The sequence below is a fragment of the Pantherophis guttatus genome, chromosome 6 (genome assembly GCF_059756535.1).
Source record: "Pantherophis guttatus breed Tessera chromosome 6, ASM5975653v1, whole genome shotgun sequence".
Lineage (NCBI taxonomy): Eukaryota > Metazoa > Chordata > Lepidosauria > Squamata > Colubridae > Pantherophis > Pantherophis guttatus.
Window position 1 is genome coordinate 47,109,199 of NC_142068.1, and position 22,551 is coordinate 47,131,749.

The 22,551-nt window shown below is 38.3% G+C and overlaps 1 protein-coding gene and 1 long non-coding RNA gene across 6 annotated transcripts in view; one reads left to right on the forward strand and one right to left on the reverse strand.

Annotated features, from left to right (window-relative positions):
• LZTS2 (leucine zipper tumor suppressor 2) overlaps positions 1-22,551 on the reverse strand; it is a 64,770-nt gene that overhangs the window by 17,091 nt on the left and 25,128 nt on the right. For 4 of the 5 annotated variants that reach the window (XM_034439944.3, XM_060682861.2, XM_034439945.3 and 1 more), the window contains exon 2: positions 14,165-14,233. The gene's annotated coding sequence lies outside the window, so the exon portion shown is untranslated. Of the gene's footprint in view, positions 1-9,495; positions 9,676-14,164; positions 14,234-22,551 lie in introns of those variants that run through there. The other variant, XM_034439943.3, reaches the window with a different exon arrangement.
• On the forward strand, positions 1,784-10,648 carry LOC148113104 (uncharacterized). Its single transcript, XR_015728631.1, has 2 exons — positions 1,784-2,026; positions 9,068-10,648. It is a non-coding gene; the product is annotated as an uncharacterized LOC148113104 (long non-coding RNA).

Below are 22,551 nucleotides of genomic sequence, written 5' to 3' on the forward strand. Positions count from 1 at the left end.
GATTCTTCATAGGATCACTAAAGGGTTCCTACTTCCTATTGGGCAGCCAATAATTGTTATAAATGAATAAATGTGGCTTAAGAAAACTTGCATTAAGCATGCCAAATAAGGTTTAAGCAGTTCAGTCTGGCCAAATAGACAGCTAAATTAAAATCAAACCAACCCCTCCCCCCCCAAAATAAAATGATAACGCAGTTTTCAGTGGGGGGGGGGGAATGCTCCCAAATTGTTCACTCACAGCATGGAAATCAAGGAAAAAAGAACCGTGTGGGAATTTTGGGGGTAAAATTAGAAACAGAGAAACCAAAAGTGTAACCACTATCTTATTCCATATGTTTTAATCTAAAGGTTGAAAATACAAACTCAGATGTACTTAATTCAAATTAGCTTCCCTGATTAAATCTGTCATATTGTGGCTGCATGTAAGGAACTGGAACAGAAATCTGCTGCCATCATTCAGGGCAGAGGGCCTGTCCATCTGGCCGAGCTTTGTCTACTCTGATCACCAGCAGCTCCCCAGGGTCTCAGACAGTGACCTTTCTATCAACCGCTATTTCATCCTTTTAACTAGAAATGTCAGAGAATGAACCTAAAATCTTTTGTGTTCAGTAGCCTATGAAGGAGGGAAAATGCCTCACACTTAACATGTATACCAATTCACATACAAGTATTCCACGTTCATTAATCTGGTACAAACAAAATTTTCTGTTCTCAGTCTAATGCGGCATAATAACTTTCTAGTTCCTATAAGCATGTTTGAAAAGAACAGTGCTGCTGTCAACATTTTTCTTTGGTTGTGGCTAAATCCCCTTGGAGAAGCAACTCAGTCACATACCAGATGGTATAAACAATAGGTGTGAAACACTGAAGTTAGAATAGGCCCTCAGAAAACTACCCAAGGCAGATCACAATCTGATAGCCTGAATGCGTGACCACAGGGGCAACAGATCTTGAAGAGAAGATCAGGATCACATGATATTATCTGTGGAGCCTTCATCTCCCAATAAACAATTGCCTACAGTTGGCACAAATCAGTTAATCTTACTCAATGGCCTTCAAGAGAGTGAATCAGACTACAGCTCTATCATTCCTAATCAGCATGGCATTAGTTAAAACAGGAATATTTTTTTAAGCCACCATTTTTTTCAAAACCTTTTCTATGGCAATTGTTGTATGTGATTAGAAATATTCAAAAGGCAGTAATAATATAAAAATAATAATGTCACAAAAGTAATCCACAAAAGCTGCAGAAGTATAAAAAAATGTGAGACTACCCACAATGACCATATATCAAAGCTGATGCAAAATCCTTCTGCTATAAGCGTACATGTACACAACATAAACTGACAAAAAAAATACAAAGATCTTGATGGGCTTTATGACTACATAATAGTACACCCAGCTACAGGAAACAGTAAATACTAATGGCTTTTAAAAGATTCTACCAGCAACAAGTATTCTTCCTGCTGTGTTAACATTTCTAGGTTTAAAAGCAATCCCAAATGGAGCATGTTATAATAATCTAGTTTGGATAAAACTGAATTTACAACTGGAAAAAAAAACATTTATTGGTAAAGTTCAGTGAAGCATTTTCCAACATTTATCTTTTGAAGGAAACATGCCCTCTCCAGCTCACACTTGCTACTACTCCTCATCCAGAGTACACATCTGTCCCAAAACTAGATCTGTATTGCAAGCAGTCTCCTGCTGCTTTAGACCCTGTTTGATGTCAGGATTCTCTTGTCTGTGGCATAATCAACATCACCCAGCAACCACAGAGCTAAGGGATTATGGGTGAAATAATCCACCAACAGCAGTAAGGCAGAAGCTGAAGTAGGAAACAAAACTGCTGTTTTCATGCAAATATGGTTTGAACCAATGAACCTGGAACTCCAGGGAGGTCCTGAATTTGACTTCACAGCAGGGTTATTCTCAGAGACAACACCCTAAGAAACTTGCACACGCTGCTACTCAGGCCTAGCACCTGGGAAACCCATTATCCAAGACAAGAGAGCTCAACAAGAAGGTCAGTTCAGGGGAGACTGTTTTTGAAAATAGAAATAAACATATAGAGACTCAAATATCAGAAGAAAACATAACTAGTTTTTAAATAAGCAAATCCCCAAAAAGGATGTGAAATCCTAAAATTGAGAAAGTAGAACGGATGAGTTCTTAGTTATGGAATTTGACGATGAGGGTTATAATAAGTAAAGTCAATAACTTAATGGAAATGCATTCAAATTTTAAATGGTCTCTACCTTATAATTATTCCTAAAACTATGTCATGATATTATAATCCCTTCCACATTTAAGAGAACAATTCTAAAGTTTTCTGTTTAAACCGAAGATTTCGAAATACTAATATTGTAGCCAGTGGTGAAATCCATTTTTTTTTACTACCGGTTCTGTGGACGTGGCTTGAGGGCGTGGTGTGGCTTGGTGGGCTTGGCAGGGGAAGGATACTGCAAAATCCCCATTCCCCCCCCCCCCTCCTGGGGGAAGGATATTGCAAAATCTCCATTCCCATCCCATTCTGTGGCCAGCCAGAGGTGGCATTTGCTAGTTCTCCAAACTACTCAAAATTTCCACTACCGGTTCGCCGAACTACTCAAAATTTCCGCTACCGGTTCTCCAGAACCTGTCAGAACCTGCTGGATTTTACCTGATTGTAGCTTAATCAATGAGATCTTAGAGATTATTCTTAAGAGTGATCAGTATTTGAGTGAAGGATTGCCTCCAGTCGTCTCTATTTGTTAAGGGAGGTCTACCATCTCTATCAATCATGATCATATAACACGTAAAACCATGGTTTGCTTAACTACATTTTGCTGAATGAATCTGACTGAGTTCACATACTTACTAAGCCCATATCAATCACATTACAACCTAGTGCAGTATAAACTTACCTCTTATTAGTAGAATTATAACTATAGTCTTGTTTTAAATTGACTTTTTATTTTCCTTAAGAGAAAGCATGATGAATTAAAGAGCTTTTTATTCCTTCAGTTCTTTAATATCACAAGTCCAGAATCTCTATCCAGATCAAGAATTAAACACATACATAAAAATTAAGTCTGGGAGAACCCAAATTTGTGATTGTCAAAAATGTAACATGGCATATAGAAAGCCCGATATCCTTCTACTCATATATGTAAGAGGTTACAAAACAAATAATACAAGAAAGCGGGGGGGGGGTATTCAGAGCCACAATGATAATCAGGTATTCTTACCAGATTCAAGGAAGTAATAAAGGCATTTTCTAAGTAATACTGAATAGCTTCCGATGGACATGTATGACTGCAGTTGGCAGCCTGTTTTATGGGTTCTGCATTGTTAGAACTGTAATTTTAAATGGCTAATCAGAAGTAATTTCAAAGGCCATTAGTGTGTTCCGCCACATCCTTCTCCAGCCAGAAGCCATCCAGTTGGACTGGACATACAAAGATACCAGAATAAGATGGGATAGTGGGATCAAAACACCAATGCCATCTCTGTTCTGACTCCAAGGAGCTCACATTTACAGCCTATGACCCAAATCTTATCTCAAAGATTCAGTGGACAGATTTTATTTATGTCCAGAATCTGATCAATTGCAAAATTTTGCAAAATGCAAAAATAATGTTTTTCCCTAGTTAAACTCATATAGCCCTTTGCAATTTGTTATTATCTCCTGTACAACACAGCCATCATTTTATGCTTTTAAGCACCAAAGATACAGCAAATTTTTCCACACTAAATTTATTAAGCATTAGCCACCTCAACACAAAGACACTGGCACTGGCACAGTAAGATGCTCTGTGAAGAAGAATAAGGCAGAGGTTACACAAAGGGTATACACAATGGGATAAAATGGCATGGAGAATCTATAAAAACACATTAAACCTCAGACTAAAAACAAGCTGCAGGAATGGAATAAATCCCTTGAAGAGCAGTTCCTCATCAGGACAGGTTTTGTAATAGCTGTATATATGCAGAGCTAATGAATTATGATCACTGTGAGTCAGTGAATGCTGGCTAGATGTGAAACAGCAGCCCACCCAGAAAAGCACCTACTGCATGCCAATCAGGGACATAATTCAAAAGGGGCATGATTAAGTTAACTTGGCAGGGAATCTCCACATGTATTTGAAATAAAGTAATGAAAACAATAATTCTCCTCCTTTCATTGAATGGTCTGTGTTTATATGTATGTAGCAGGGGAGGATGGGATTTTAAGTCCTGCCATGATTTGCAATAGCATGGGAAAGCAACTTCTGCTTCCAGGCAGATGATTTCACAAGACTTTGTCCCTTTTATTTCATTCCATTCTGCCCCAATGATGTCTAATCCAAAGTGAACAGGGACATATTTTCTGCAAAAATATGTCACAGAGAATGCAGAAAACCAGGAGCCCAGGAGCCTCTTTTCTACCATTGAAATGTATAAAATTTCTTAGTCAGAAAAGATGCTACCAGATGCCTTTTGATTTTTTGCTACCATAGACTAACAAGTTCTTCTACAGTGGCCTGCAGGAGAGTTTTCTGTTTTAAACAAAGTTGGTTATGAGATTCTGTAAATACATTAAAAAAGTGAAGAAGAGTAAGCCCAAACATGTTCAATCATATTAGTGTCTTTTCTGTAACTTCATATCCCACAGCTCTTCAGTAAATCAGGGAGCATGCTCAGATTAATGCACAGAAAGAGACTACTTGGAACAGTGGCCTCACTTTCTTCACATTCCAGGACTCAACAAGGCCGCATCTTTGAGGGAAACCCCAAGCACCTGTTGAAAAGCACTAGGATAAACTAGATGCCTGATAGAGATTATTCTAATTGCTCCTCCACCAAACTGATAGGGGACATGATTGAGATGTATAAAATTATGCATGGTGTGGACAGAGTGGATAAGAAGAAACTGTTTTCCCCTTCCCAGAATACTAGAACCAGAGTTAAGGTAACAGTAACAGAGTTGGAAGGGATCTTGGAGGTCATCTAGTCCAACCCCCTGCTCACACAAGAGACCTATACTAGGGATTCAAACCGCCGAACTGCCAACCTTTCTGATTGACAAACTCAGCGTCTTAGCCACTGAGCCACTTAGCCAGGCTAGGTGAAATTGAATTCTGGCAGACTCAGCACAGACAAAAAGGAAATACTGTTTTACATAATGCATAATTAAACTCTAAAATTCACTACCACAATATGTGGTGTTGGCTACCAGCTTGGCTGGCTTCCAAAAAAGTTTGGACCAATTAACAGTAGTCATGGGGATGGCTATTAGCCTTGATGGCCGTGTGACTGCCACTGAAGGCCATATCCTGATAGACCGGCAAGCCTTTTGTGACACTGCTGGAACAGACTGCTGGATCAGATGTATCAGGAGTGTTTGATCCAGCAACACACAGTTTCTGCTCTTGTGTATCACCAGCCTTGTGATGAATTCAGGGCCATTCAGGCAGCAGAGTAGAAAGTATTTGCACAGTTGCTAATTTGTATCTGCAGCCCAATTTCTAATGCAAGCAGGCATAATAAGTCATGTGAGGAGCAGGACACCAGTTCATAGTTAAAGTGTCACATAAGATCATCACCGTACCCCCAGCTCCCAAAACTTGAATTTGCATGGCTTAAAGCTAAAAATAAGAAAAGCAAATCTAGGACATTGCCATTCCTGCCAGCCACATTTCTGTGATGCATGCCAAGTCTGCAAATTCATCTACCACTTTCTTTTTGGGTAAATACAATATGCAAATATTTTCAAGAGAGAGAAATCTGTTTTGTACTTTTTGAATAAACATCTGAAAGCCAGCTTAACAACTTAACTCATAAACTGGGCATTATTATCAACCTTCCAAATTTGTTTGTGTATATATATTTGTTAAAATAAAGAAAATATATTAACCATTAAAATGAGAATATATTATCCTGCAAAATAATTAGATATATCTGATACTGCTTAGTATAGGATAAAGTGTGAGGATGATTTTTTAAAATTTGGTAACAGCAACAGCTTAAGCCATCCCTGCTCAGCACTATATAGTACACGTTTACATAATATTTAATCTGACAACCCAAAAAAACTATACAGAGCTATAATCCTTACCAACCATAACAGAGTAAGAAAATTAGCATTTATATAAAAGTTTAGAATGCTTTAAATGCTGCACACTTATTACTTCTGGAATGGTGATGCACACAAGGAACTTGAGCAAGTAATGGCATGCCTGAAATTGTTATGGGGATCTGTGCACAGGAAGCATTTGAACTGAGGACTTTTCCAAGTCAACAAGATATACATATTTTACAATATATTATTGGACAAACCTCTGGACAACTAAGGAGATCCAAATCTTCATACATAAGCAAACAAGTCAACCTATAGTATCAGGTCAGCAATTACATTTTAACTGGCCTATATTTAGAAATTTAAGAGCCAATGTAGTGTAGCAATGAAGGTATTCCACAAAGATAAGGGACACCCAGGTTCAAGTCCATCCTTAATCACAGACGTTCACTGGTCGACTTGGGGCTAGTCACACTCATCCCAATTTGCCTCACAGGGTTGTTGTTGTGGAGAACATTTGAGGAGGAAATGCGTTGAACTCTTGTACAAAGGCTAGCATATAAATTTAAAAACAAAAAATAAAAGATTCCTTGGCATTGGAGCTACAGACACAGTTGCAAAGACACATGCAACCCATAAAAAGGTTATGATCCCAGAGAACAAATGAAAATCTGCCAGCTATCTGTGTCTTATAGGAATCTACCAATCCGCAGCAGAAAACAGAGATCTCCACATAAACAAATTATGCTCCACTTGAAAATCAAGGAAAGGAATCTTCCTAGTTACCACTTGCAGTTTTAGGACTTGCATATTTCCAAGTTTCAATCCACATCATCCCCAGAAATCCAGTCTGGCTGTTACACATCAGTGCCCATACCCGGAGCACTTTTGTCCATCATGTTTTGAAATCAAATATACCACCTACATGGCAAATAAAGGCTTAACAAAACCATCAAAAGAGCTTCATACTTCTGCTCCGAACCATCGGCCTTCAACTCTGTGCTACTGGGTGAACAAGGCACTGCAGGGAAGTGGAGGAGGAGGGATCAAGGGGTTATACCCACCCTTCCCCCACCAGTTTCAGTTCAAAGCACAGAGAGCAGGGAGACATCTGCTGAAGCCATCATGCTCATCCAGACGAAAGCTGGGAAACAAAGAATATGATCAGAGCGGGCAGCCCCTTAGTGAACTTCCACAATCCTCTCGGCTATGCTGGATGAGTCTTCCCAAGAAGAGTCTGCTTTATTCTTTGCATGCACGGATGAACAATTCCCTACATGCATGCTACCCTGGAGCACTGCACAGACTTCATAGATCTTCAGTACTTCTACCACTGTCTTCAACTGGCCAGCACATGGACTGGGAGAAGATTACTAATAGCACAGCTTTCCCCGTTACCGCCAATCCCTACAGGACCAATGGTGCCTGTGCCAAAATGTCTTAGCAGTTTCAGCAGCTTCTTTGGAGAATGAAGCAGGGATTCACAAACATATTCCAAAAAGAAGGAAGTTGGCCATAGCAGTAGAACTTTACCAAGTAATTCTAAGGTTCAGGCAGGTCTTCAAACAGCATTAAACTCTCACACAAAAACAATCAAGCATCGAATTGTATGAGATACAATGCCTGCTTACTGGGATGTTTCCAGTCCAAGGGCTCCTTGCATTAACAACTGAAAGGGATGAACAGATTCTGCATTTTCTCTGAAAAGATATTTTTTACCCCCCCACCCCAAAGTGGTGGGAAAATTTCCACCATATGGAGCAAGGCTACATTTTGATAAAGGGAGCCTTGCACAGTAAAATTCATTGTCTAGAAGCCGTTTGTTCTCACTCCTCCTAATTATTTCTCTCAGAGGTACAGAAAGGCCCCTTGTTACTTCTCATCTACTGAGCAGGGAACAACAGACTAACACAATGTGTGTTTCTAGACAAGATGAAGATATTCCTGCTCACTTATGTTATGTTGTTTACAAGATACAAGTCATTATCTGTCAGTGTAACTTATTTGAGTTGTCACATAGATAAAATATGGAGGTGACCCCATGTGCACATCATGAGGGTTTTTTTTTAATGGAAAGATAAGATATCCCACATTCTGGCAAATAGGTTTCTGGCAGAGCTAAACATAGCAAGCAAGCATTAGATGTAGAACTCATAAAAATAATAAAAATGTGCGTATGAAGGCTGAGACAATCAATGCTACACACACGTTCCAAAACAAATAATATAAACACATTAAATAACCCCAATTGCCTTCAGCCACAGCCTTTATTAAAGGTTTCCATTCCAGCCTTTTTAAAGGCCGCCCAGTTCAGTTCATTAGAATCGGTGACTTCACTTCAGTCTACCCCAGTATCACTTTTCACAGAAAACTTTCTCATTAATCTCTCCCGTGTCTGTTTATCTACCTCTTTTGCCAAAAGCAGCATATACCATTTATCCATCCTGTGTTTCTCGTACTCAGGTATTTTGCACACTCACATATTGTAGTCTAACAAATCTGCTTGGGAAGTTTATTCTACAGAATCCTGGTATCAAGAGACTCCTGGACAAGCCACTCGGGCTATTAATACCACTCCAAAGGACCTGCAAGTGGTCCCAATGTTCTTCCAGATACTCAAAGGAGCAACAGATTGACTCTGACTGGCATCTAGCCCATCTCAGCCCACCTTAGTTCACAAAACCCCAGGGGACTAGAGAGATGCTAGGAGAGTTTCCTGCCACAGCCTGTTGGCAATCATTAATTGTTGCTGCTGATACACATTCTGAGCAACAAGGAGGTGAGGGTTAGTGTGGGCCATGTTTTCCTAAGTGAAGTTAAGGAGAGAGGCAGAGAAGTCCAGTAGGCCCCTTTCAAAGAGGCTGTTTGGCAAAACGTCGCTGGAGATCAGCAGAGTGGAACTCGGCACCTTCTCCCACCCCACAAGCCAGATGGGAAAGCACTTCCTCCGCCTTTTCACCACAAGGTAGTAGAGGAAGCCGAAGGCAAAGACAAAGATAAGTATCCCTCTCTTTCTTTTTCCACCAGGAAGCCTGGGCTTCGATGGCGACGGGAGTTTCAGACCCGAGCGACGTTCGCACTCGACACCCCGGGGTCAGAAGAGAGCAAAAATCACGCAGGAATCTCAGCGGGACAAGGCAGTGAACTGGACGAACCGGGATAGGAGACGAACCGGGAATGCAAAACCGACTCGGAACAGGAGGGGCTGCAAACACAAGAAGCGCCCCAACAAGTCTCCGGACGCAACTCCGCACCCCGGGCAAATCTTGGCACCCGGATCGCCCAAGCTATTTAAAAAGGGAGGGGGGAGGGGAAGGACGGCGCGCGCTCTGCTTCTACTGAGCCTAAAACACACTTCCCCCCCCCTCCGCTCTCCGAAAGCGGATCGCCCCCTGACCGACCCCTTCCCTCCCTTCCAGCCCCCCCCCCCCGCGCCCGGGCTCCCAGCCCCACACCTCGCGGGGATGCCTCCATGGTGCAGGTCCGCAACTCCGCCGCTCAGAACACAGTTCCAGCCGGATCAGTCCCGCGGCTTCTCGACAAGTTTGAAGAGGCTCCTCCCCTCGTCCGCCCGGGACTCCTAGTGCCTGGATTTCCCCTCCCCTGCGCTGGTCCGGCCTAGCTTTCCTTCGCCTCCTCTTCCTCTTCCCCCCACACCCCACCCCCCGCCTTTCCCCCCCACAAGCAGGCGTCCAAATCTTACGGCGCAGCAACCCGAGCGCAATGTCGGGCGCCATTCGTGGGCTGCCTTTGCACGCGCCTTCTTTGTATCCAGACCTCATGAACGGAAAATGTACTATCTTGGGAGTTTTCCTTGAGACTTAATAATATCCAGCATCCCGGCCGATAATATATATAGGCCCTGCACCGAAGTCCTCCATCACTGTTCGCTCTCATTTCACCCGCTCTTGCTTTGATACCGATTATCTGATCAAGTCCTACAGGTTCCTGGTGTCATGCTAAGATCCACCACAGCTACATATCTTTGTCACTATTTTTTAATATTTCTGTCTGGCAAGAATATCCATGCTCAAGTCAGAATACACCTTCAGCAAGCCTTGGCATAGGCAGCTTCAAGTTTGTGTTCAGAGATATATGCATGGACATCCTCTTTTCTGTGCAATTACTAATCAATTTAAGGAATTATCATCATCATCACCGCCACTACCATAGCAACAAGTTAGAGTTACAATAGACCCAGATAGAAAAGTTGGGCATAGTTCTGAAAGTATTGAAATATTTTTAATTATAGAATCTCTGTTAAATTCTCCCTCACAGTCTCTACTATTCCCTGACTAACATTAAGGAATAATTCTGATGCTTTGGGGACCTGTTAGATGGGGATGACCGAAGGCTATTCTCTGCATTTTGCTGAGGAAGAACTTGATAAAAGATATAAATGAGTGTTATATTCTGGTTTATTTCATGGATTACAGCCCCCACTCATCCTATTGTACAACACAATAAACAAAGATTTGGGCTGATAATGCCACACAAAAGAATCACAACTTTATTCGGTCTGCCTTTTCTCGGGAAAGAAGGATAAGCACCACTCTCAAATATTACTTTGCTAATTAAGGTCCCTTGCATAAAATTTATTCTTGAACTTAGTCAAGATCTATTGTTCTTTATTACCGGTAGATGTATCAGCCTTATAACCAACTGGAACTTTATCTGCCTTCCCACATTAAACCAATTTTAAAAAGTTTAATTGATACTCAATAAAACAAAGTAAAAAAATATTATATTTTCCTTGATCTTTTTATGGCTTAATTTCAGAACACAGACCTGATCACAATGCTGAAGTATACATCTAGCAAGAGTTAATTTTATGAATCAAAATCCTCCACATCATAATTATATTAGGTCTGCTTCTCTTGTCAGTAAAAAGCAGAAATCAACACCTTTATATTACATCTATTTCACACTGTATACTATCTTTTCCAAATCATTTGCACTAATTTAAAATCAAGTAATTAGTTATGACTTTTAATTTTTTCATTAAATATGTTTATTCTTTTTTATTGTTGCTGTTTTTGTTCCTTCAAGTCAGAGTTGATTTCTGACAAGTGCCTGGACTAGTCCCTGCAATTTTCTCGGGAAGATGTTTTGAAGTGGTTTGCCATTGCCGTCTTCTTTCTAGGGCTGAGAGACAGTGACTGGCCCAAAGTCATCTAACTGGCTTTGTGCCTTAGATGTGACTAGAACTCATTATGTTTGCAAGTTGGTGTCTTAATCATAACACCCAACTGACTTTCTTATTCTGCCTTTCAGTCCAATGAAGGTTCTTACAAAATGATTTACAGGAAGAAAATACATATAATATTAACATAATACATAAAGACTGATACAATGCAATGAATAAGTGACATTGAAAAAATCCAAGAGGGTATTAATTTACTCTGACTCCAGAGTTCTAGGAAAATCAGAACATTTTAAACCAGGAGAAATCATTCCATGTTGTTAAACACAAAGGAAATGCACAACCCCCAGGGGAAAAAAATTTCTCATGCATGCTGAAAAATACTTTCTAGAGTAAAATTTCATCTGATTATGTTTATATATATAATAATAATGGACAACCTTTTGTAGCAGGAAATTGAATTATTTTTGAAAAATTAAAATAATTTTTCAACAGCTAAGTGCTGCTGTGAGCACTACAATGAAGAAACTGGAAGGGATTATGCTATTCCCCCCCCTCTCCCATTGCAGTGTGTGTGTGTTTAAAAAGTAAATAAGTACATTTAACCTATTGAAAACTTGGAGCACCTATTTTACTGTTTTGATCAAAAATACAGGAAATTGTCTCACTTTTATTCAGCAGTTTTCTGCTGAATTTTAAGCTACAAATAATGAGTTACAGTAACAGTCAGTAAAAAACTTGCAATAAAATATATTGTAAAATGCCAGCTGTCTACTGTAGAGTCTGCAAAAAAACTAAATTTTGTCACAATCTTTAGTCTAACGTGAGAAAGCATCTGTTTATAGCTTCCCTCCAGTTTAATGATGTGTAAAGGAAAGCTCCAATATATTTGTGGAACATTCCCCAGGAACAACATCCTACTAATTTCAATTATGTGAGGCAGTTTGTGTTTATAGACATTTACAAAGCATATATTAACATCCTCCATGGGACTACTAAGCATGCACATTAAACATGCACAGAACACGAGACATAAGCGGAAACTTGGTTCAATCAACATACAGCTTGCTATCTCTCTCACAGTCTCATTTCTCCATAAAAAAATGGAAGTGGCAGCATCCGACTTCACTAAACTTTTATAGGAATGAATGAGTTCTAAGATCCCAAATGGTAAAAATATTTTTTAAAGCTTCCTATGTGCGTGTCTTATTTTGGTTCGATAAATGTTTAAAAAGCTCACTGATTTTAAGAAGACCCCAAATTCTCTCCTCTTGTTTCAGTGTTAGAAGAAAATCACTCATGGTATGCATAGTTTATCCTTGAAAATTAAAAATATGGTTTTGTGGGGGGAGAAGGAAGAAGAAAGCAGGAGGAGGAAGTTTTCAATATTTTTTGTTATCACAAGAAACTCAGAAGAACCTGGTGTTAAAAGACAACATCTCCAGCTCACTCAGTTCAGGCCGCCATCTTATACCTGATCATTCCATTTCATTCTGTCTAAGTCATTGCCATGTCTTGTCCTAGCCAGCCAGAAGCTCTACCCAGCTTTTATACCTTTCTCTACCACAGGCAGTTTGTTCCAGTTGTGCCAGGCTTTTAGCAGGCAGGTTAGGATAACTGCTCATTGCTGCCTGATCTCATTTACAGCAGCACTGTAATGCTGCATTACAATGGCAGCACTGGTTGTCGCAGAACAGAAACCCATATGCAAGAAGCTACCTGCTCTTGTACTGATATTTGCAGGCTATCCTCTCTGCAGATGGTGAATGTCCTATTCCTCAAGTTTTGCTGAATCCTTCTGTATACTGTTCAGATCTTCTCCCATTACTTTCACTCCAAAGGATCTGCTTTTAAAATTCCCTGACAGCTTTTCTTTTAACCACAAGAGGGCAGCATTAAATTGCGTATTTTCCTAGGTATGTGTATTTGATTTTATACACACTGCCTACTCAGTGTGATCACACATTATTTAATTTGTTTGAAACTTTGGCACTTTAAGTCAAATAATATTCATATGTACATCTCTAATATTTTAGAAATAACAACAGACTGCAGGAATCTTGTGGGTAAAGGATTTTTCCCATTGGGGCATTTTTGTTTAAGCATCCCTTTGATGTACAAGGGGAAATAGAACTCTGAATGAACAGTATAAATGTTTTAAGTGGGACACAGACAAGGCTGGCTAATCCCAAATAGTAAGCAGGATTGGATCTGGTTAATACTTACGTGGGAGACTAAAGGGAAAAGAACCTGGGGCTATAACCTAGATTGAGAAGTTAAAAACCAACCTGGAAAAAAGCAATGGAAAAATACTCTCACTGTTGCTAAGAAAACAGATCCAGATATTCTTTGGACATCACGTTCAACACAAAGTTATTATTAAGCCCTTGAAGGTATGAGCTGAATATTTAATTTTTAGTCAAGGTTTGCTGGTGATACATTTTTCTTTAGCCTTCCCCAATTTAAACAATTGCACAAATTAGTTTTTCCTTGTTTATGATCTAAATCCTTGTCACATGGCTTAGCCTGGTTCACATGAATGAAAATGGTTCCTTCTGTCATTTCTGATACCTATTTAAATGTCTGGCAACTGTCAACACTTCCTTTATTCCATTCCCTCGAGCTAAAATAACCATTTCCTCTTTCTGTATGTGATTGATCCTCCATATATTTTGTCATCTTGGAACTTGTTTCTAAACCCTTTACAATTTTTCAATATATTTTTTTTAATTGCAAGAAGTTGAAGCATTTAGGAGTTTGGAAATCTTTAGTACCAAACTAAGCATGTAGCAGTTCGTTGTTGACTGTACTTAAAGAACTATATCAAACATGATTTTAATTAATATGCAAAAGTCTGACTCCCACGCTTCCCCAACTTTATGACCTCTGGATGTGCTGTATTACAGTTGCCATAATTTCCTGGCAGCATCACTGACTAGGCTGATTAGAATTCATTCTGATATGGTTGCTTTAGGCGTTACCTTCTGTTCATCCACTACAGGCAGGCAAGAAGAGTCCACTGGCCTTCAATGATGTGAAAAGGGAGCCTCCTGCAAATAAAAGAGAGAGAGTAAAACACAGTTAAACACTCTTTAGAAGTTAAGCATTCTGGTTTTGCATACAATACACGGTTTGTGATAGAAGGTTACAGTATATTGTAATACTATTTTCTAAAACAGTAGAATAAACAGATGTGATGTGATTTATCAGCAGCAAAATATTTAAGAAGTGGTTTTTCAAATAATTTTGCCACTTTGCTGTCTTCCAAAAGTGCTGCATTATAGTTTCCAACATTCCCAATACCAGTAGCAACTAATTACATGCAACAATTTTTAATTGTTCTGAGACTACTAAAAATTGATTTCATAAAATGGAAATGATGGTAAAAAAGGGAGGAACAAAACCTCTTTAATTCTGTTTTTGTCTTGGCTTCATCACCTTCTTTTTGGAATGCAGTTCTATCCCTTACCGACTTGTCATTTGAAGGCATTATTAATTTTTGTGCCTCTGTGGTAAAATAATTTACAAAATGATTTGATGAAAACAATATTCCTGGTTCAAATCAGAGTTCCTTCTTTACTCATCAATATATGCTGAAAGCATGAGGAAAAGGCAGGTCTTTCACAGCTCTCTAAGTTGCTTGATTGCAAGAATGAAAAGACACTGGAAGAATTTTAAATCAATTGGCATGAACTGGGACTGCGTTTGCATCCTGTGACATCATATTAATCTCTGCCTCATCTTAGAAAGCAGGCATGTGTCTCTCTCTTTTGCTTAAACCTGGAATCTGGGAAAGAAGCAAGGAAGCAAATCAGGCATGAAGACAGATTTTTTTTCTAGATGTAATAATTCGTGATGCTGGTGATTAACATTAAAGGCCCGCATGGCATAACATCAGGTTGGTTGAGTGAAAACCTTCTGCCTGCCCCACACATTCTCACAGGGAGAACATGCTCCAGGTTCCTTCTTTTAAATCTTGTCATCTTTTGGGACTTAGGATGCCTGCTTCTCTGTGGTTCTCCCTGCTCTCTGGAATTATCTTTCCCCACCCCCATATACAACAGGCCTGAATTCTTCTCACCTCTAGAAAAGCTCTGAAAACTTAGCTTTGTTTATAATGGATTGTGAAAATAACCTTGAGAAACAGAAGGAAGAGGGGAAGACAGGCTCCTCTTGTTCCTCAAGATTATTCTCACAGGCGCTGGGGTCAGTTACGATATGTGGGAGTGCCCCTTATGGTTATTCTACTGTGTGCTTGGTCGCCATTTTACATTTTGTATATTATATATATACAATATAATTTCTTGTTAGATGACTTTGGGTTTTGTTTCTTTCTTTTGGATTTATTGCATGTTAACCATCCCAAGTCATACTCTCTGACTTGGAAAGCCTTATAAATGGTGAAATAAATAAAAATAAAATAAATATTGAGGAGATTTAGCTTGATACCACAATGGTTGCAAGTGAATGCTGAAATGCATAGGCAGGCAAGGAAAGGATTCTGAGTTAATGAGGGATTCATGTTTGCTAGAGCTGCCTAAGTGGAGACTGAAAGTCATTGGAAGCTCAACAGCTCTTTGGGTTTTCAATGTTTCTCAGTCCCCTGGAGCTGTTGCCCATTATCTGTTCAAGAAAGATACAATGGTTTTATAAAATTTTTGTCAAAAAAAAAAGAAAGAAAGATACAGATGGTTTTAAGACTGGCTCATAGAGAAGATAAGATAGGTCCACAGCTCAGCCTTTTGATGGATAATGGCTGTAATAAAGTTGAAATCAAAACCTGTAGCTCCTTTAAGAAAGCAAACCTGCCCGCCCATCCTGCTTCAGACTTTGGCATTTAAGTCGACTTTTGATGTTTGCTGTTTATAAATAAGCCCAGCCCTACAACCCCTTCTGTGTCTGGAGCAGCAATGTGATTGGCCCACCAGGGTGCCTGGAAATTCACTGAACAATCTTGCTCCATGATAGATATTTTTGGGGAGAGAGAAAGTGAGCGAGAAACAAGGGCGAGACCATTCTTGAAAAGCAGAAACACCCTTCAATGAATGTAAGTGGAATTCAAGAGGCAAGTGTCTCCAAATCTTAATATCTCACATACCTAGGAGGCAAAATGAATTGACAAGTTTCAGCCGGGTCAATTTCATAAGGCTGGTGAGAGCATCAAATAGAAAATACTTTATGCTCTAAAAAAAGTCATAGGAATTATGAAGACTCCTCAAACATTTTAGCACATCTTAATTCAGATTTTTCAATTCTACTAGGAAAAAATACCATTTCTTCCTATTCTTATTTCATTTCGATATGTACAATTTGGTTTACATTTTTTTTGTAGTAAACCATAGAATAATCTGAAGGGCTAAGGCTTGTCTTTTAGCTTATGTGGGTGTCTGTGTGTGATCTTTCTTAGCCTGAGGGCCAGTTTTATTTACACAACACACATTTTAGCCCTTAAAACAGGAGTTTCCAACTTGGCAACTTTTAAGACTTATGGACTTCAACTCCCAGAATTCCTCAGCCAACATAGTATAGCTGGCTGAGGAATTCTGAGAGTTGGAGTCCATAAGTCTTAAAAAGTCATAAAGTTGCCAAATTTGCAGATCCCTGCCTTAAAACATTCACACACATCTCAAAAAGCAAACGGATCTGAACATTTTGGCCCAGCCACTTTGGGGGCTCTGAGGGAAGCAAACAAGCCCAGGAGCTGCCTACCTGAGCATCTGTCTAACATCTACTCTACAAGCTATAGTATTTTAAAAGATTTTAAAGGAGCAAGTCAAAAACAAACCACTTTTGGACACATACCAAGCAGACAAACTTTTTATTAGCTTGCAGACCAGCGCAGCAAAGTGATCTAATACAGTTTTGGAGCATTTCGAGTTTTTGAAGTCACCTTTCTTAAATATTTAAAACACCACATTTATTGAAACTTGGGCATCATCTAATGCAGGTCTAGACTGATCTTAAATAAAAAATACTTTAGCTGACCACAAAAGAGTTCCTTATTATTTATAAATAGGCGATTCTGCTTTCAGACAGCCCAATCACATGCTCATGTAATCAAAAATTTCAAATTTCTACAGCCCCAAATTCATGACAGACTCCAAATAACTGCTTAGTTTGCCAAAATAGGAAATACTTCGAGCTGAAGTACTGCTGTCAGCTCATATGTGTTTCTGCCTATTTCTAACAAATGTTCAACCTCAAGTCCACTTTTGAAAGTCCGCCTTAGAAGAATTTCTCCCCCTCACATTTTAATTAAACTTAAAATGTGATTGCATGCTGTCCAACTTCCCTAACTCTTGCACCAACATACAAAATTTCATATTTGTAAATTCAGCCTTTCTCATCAGCCTACTGCTGATGGTGGAATACATTTTACAACATCTGAATTGTATTAATATTTTTATTGTTCCAGTTCTAATGAATTAATATATATTTCCACAATACTATTTTTCTCGTTAGCATCCCACAATAACCCTCCTTTTCGTCAAGATGGGGAAGACACAATGTCTGTAAAGTTGGTATGGTATCTATAACTGGAATTTTTGGTAACTTCCAAGTACAGGAGGCTCCAAATTTGCAAATTATTTCCTTGCATTTTCCGCATTTATTTTCTTTCAATTTTTAATTAAATCAGACTGCCCCTCCCCCAAAAACTATAAAAGAAGACAGAAAATTCAAAGCTTCAATACCCTAAAAACTGACATAAAATAATATAACAGATATTTTTAAGACAGATACAGCAGGCCAGTTAAGCACTAGTCCCCCAACCCTTCAGTCAGGAACCAACAAGATAATGTTGAGCTATATATCTACTCTCAAGTTGGCATGTAGATGAAATACAAAGTATTGATGGCATCTTATGTTTCTGAGAAGAAATATGATACAAATGCATCAATAACCATTAGAGAAATAACAAATAGTAAAATAATCCAAACATTTTAACTGAACAACTTTCCTGTGGACTTTGTTTCTGAGCAAGCCTTAGAAAAGTGAGTTCCATAGAAAAGGTGTGACTTTGAACAGGTCACTCATGCACTGATTACTTTGTATTTTGGTTCCATGATGCATTCAATTACAGCTCTTCCTCGAAAGTTATATAAACCTAAAATAACTCAAAATGGGAGAGGTTAGCTAGTGCTTTCCCGGCCTCTCTTTCTAGCTAAATATTCCAAATAATTTCATACAGCTATTTATATATACTGTCTGGCCAATGGTCAAGGCAGTTTATAATAGACATAATGTACATGCATTAAGACCATCCTCAAATAGACAGTCAAAACCAAATAAAGTGAGTCTTATCCGAAAACAAATCCTACCCACTATCCAGCCAATGCCTGACAGAACAGGATAGTCTTCACAGCCATCAAGAAGGTTGGGGGTTTTACAAGCCTTAGGCATGATGCTATTCACCCATTCACTTCATGTGGGGTATGCTTAAACATCCCTCTTGGGAAGATTGAAAAAGATCAAACCTAACGAGGAGAGATAGACTTGTAAGAACCCATGAGCTGAGCTAAGCAATGTGGTACTTTATAAGTCAACCGCAGCACTTTTAATCACGCTTAGAAACTAACTGGCAATCAATGCAGCAAATGGAGCACTGATGCTACAAAGGTAGTCCCCACTGAACAACAACAATCGGGACCAGCAACTTCATTGCTAAGCAACATGATTGTTAAGTGAGACATCAGATGACAGACTTACAACCTCACTTCTCCTGTGCCCATTAAGCAACCCATCATGAGACTGCAGACTTACAAGTTCCACTTTCTCCACAGTCATTAAACAAAACATCACATGGCCCTGACTTCCAATTTTACTATTGGCTACTCCATTGGGTCTGCTTGTTAGAAGCCTGTGATGAAGCTTGCAAATGGTGTTTATGTGATCACAGAGATGTTACAACCATTGTACTGTCTAGGATAGTTGTAAAGCTACTTTTTCTGTAGTTTTAAGTTCAGTCAGCTGCTAAACAAGGCAGTCTTTAACAAGGACTACCTGTATGATAATGATGATATTATCATAATCAGGGCTTGTGATGAGGAGAAAAGTCATTTTTAATATATTTTTCTTTGCTATATTTTTGGGGGTCTTTTTCTATTGTTTTTTCTCATGCACCTTCTATTTTTCTTCTACTTTTTGACCTGTATTATACCTGTATTGACCTGTATTTTGACCTGTGCATACAAGTAGCACACTGGCTGAAATTGAGCAAAAGCTTCCCTGGCCAGGGCCTTCATCTGCAGCTCCAACAGAAGGCAGGAAAAAAAAAACACAAGTTACAGACCTGCTCATTCATTTGAGAGAAAAGTGACCACAACCAAAGCCAAATTCAGTATTAACTACCTAAATTACCAAGAAGCAACATCTCTGTCTTGCTAGGTTTTAATCATAATTAATCTATAATTATGGATTTCTATAAAGACATTATTATGTTTGCAGTGTTATTTTTAATGTATTCATTAGAAAAGATAATAAAAACAAAACTACAAACATAACCTCCAACACACAATTTGTCTTTTATACAGCAGCCATGTGCTTATTCTTCTGTGTAATTAATGTTACCTTTAATATGGATTTTTATCACATTATCCCAGATCAAACGTTAAACTAACCAGCTTCTAATTTCCTGGAGCCTCTCCTGAACCCCCTAAAAATGTTGATGTTACACTAGCTATTTTCATTTTTTAAAAAAATAGTAATTTTATTAAAAATTACAATTGCAAAGATAAAAAATAATACAGGTCAAAAAGTAGAAGAAAAATAGAAGGTGCATGAGAAAAAACAATAGAAAAAGACCCCAAAAAATATAGCAAAGAAAAATATATTAAAAATGACTTTTCTCCTCATCACAAGTATAAACCAATTTTAATAAATTGTCACATTCTCTTAAGAAACAACAAATGATGATTTCTTCCCACATCCATTTCTTATCTATAAACAAATCCTCAAAACTTCATCATTTCAGCCCTGATCAGCAGAAGTCTAATAAGGTTTATCAGACAAAAATGTTTTTCTAAGTATATAATTTGAAGGATATTTTGGATTGTTGTCTTGCTGAAATAACCAACCTATTTTCAGTTTCAACTTCTTTCCTGACTGTGGGATATTAGCCTGGACGACCAAGAAAACTCTGCCGGAACTGTTCCAATAGCTGGTCAGTTCTGAACATTACAAACCAATAGATCACAGCAAACAGCTAGTTGAAAAGTTTAGCTGACACTGGAGCAGTTGTTCACAGGTGCACAGTGTAGCAATGTTTATATAATAGTGAAATGCATGGTAGAGGTGTGAAAAAGAAATATTCTCTCTGACTTCATCACAGCAGTTCTGATCTCATATACAAAAAGAAAATCATGATAAGTCTGAAACATTTTGGAGCATATGACCTATAAAACAAAAATTGAACTGTTCAACCACACAAGATACATTTGGAGAAAACAGGATGAAGCATTTGAAGAAAAGGCTTACCAACTATTAAGCATGGGGACGGTTCTATTATGCTTTAAGGTTGTGTGGCAGCCAGTGGCATAGGAAATATTGTGTGGGTGGGACAAAGAAAGGGTTCAACTAAATATCAAGATATCCTAGAAGCTAATGTCCCAGTCACTAAAGAAATGGAAGCCAAAGAGAAGCTATTTAATCAACAAATGAATGAATGAATGAATGAATGAATGAATGAATGAATGAATGAGGAAGGAAGGAAGGAAGGAAGGAAGGAAGGAAGGAAGGAAGGAAGGAAGGAAGGAAGGACCTACTAAATATGTGTGATAAATAGGGATACCTAGTCATGCCTTGTCATTTTGAAGCCAGATGACAATAGTTGTGGATGCTTCATCGAAGATTTAAAGATGCAGTGGACACAAACAGCTATAAGAATATTTCTAAGTTAGAATAGTTCTGCAAGGAAGAGTAAGGAAAAGATTCCAAAAGCAAGATTAGAAAGACTCTTAACGTATAGGAAATGCTTGAAAGTTGTTACTTCTGCCAAAAGAAATGTTCAAGGATGTCCATTTCTTTGTATCTGCTATATTTTTTTCCTTATTTTGATTCTTAAATAACTGTATTTTGTACACAGCAATCGTATTCTAGCATATACTCTTAGTTTTGTTTTAGTTTTATCACTGTTTTTTTTCCCTTTTTTTTCCAAAATAATAGTTTACGGTATTTTTGTATTTTGGCTTTTTATGTTTGCTTTGATCATATATATTACCTGAATCTGCTGCCAATGGGACAGGCTACAAATGTTAAAATAAAATAAAATAAAATAAAATAAAATAAAATAAAATAAAATAAAATAAAATAAAATAAAATAAATAAAATAAAAATGTATTAAAAATTGTAGAGAGATTTATGTCCTGTAGAGATTGTATCATCTTCTATTCACTTTTAAATTTATTAAGTGTACAAGTTTGATCAAGGTGCCTAAACTCTGGCAAAGAACTACACTGTCTATGCAAAAACTGGAATGCTGTACAATCTTTCATAGCAATCCTTCTTTAAGGTTTTACCTGGAAAGTTAAAATTTTCATTATTAGCATAATGTGCTGTCTTCCTGCTGTTGCTACATTTTCCATTTTAATTCATTTGTTACTATAGTGACTCTTTATCAGATGGATACATATATTTCTCCACTGATATTCTCCTTATGATTGTAATACTAGGTTTTTAGACACACCTCTTAAATTTCCCTCCCAGACTGCTGTTTCTGGGGAATCCACTTTGGATTGAAGTCCCCATGGCAAGTAATCACAGATTCCACTTTACGCAAAGATCATAATGATCAGAACATACAGTATTGCAGAAGCTGATATAAAAGATGGTGAGCCTCAAAAGAAACCCAATTCTTTTTTTCAAAGCTACCAATGGAAGCTGCCTAAATTCTTAAAAAATAATAAGCAAAGATAAGACCTCTTAGTTTCTCATTGTTTCACTTTGCCAAACAAAAAAAAAAGTCAAGTGCTACAACTGCTTTCTTTCCATCTTGTTCTTCAGATATATTGGGACAAACTCAAGAATTCTCAGCTGGCAAAAAATTGAGGAAGGATGATTTACATGATTTTTAGGCAAAGCATGGAAGAGCAAGTTGTACTCATATTTTCCTGTATAATATGGGTAGTCCTTGACTTATGACCACACTTGAGCTCAAAATCTCTAGGTTATTGTAACTTTGAATGGTCACTAAATGAACTCTTGTGAGTCAATGACTACCTGTAATCTGAGAATACTTTAGGACAGTGGTTCTCAGCCTTTGCTTCGTGAATCCCTGTGGATCCGCAATGTCATCACAGGGGGTACACAAAAGCTTGAAGAAATGTTATGATTGAAACTTTGAGTTAAGTCTCTGGCCATGGTCCATGGGCAC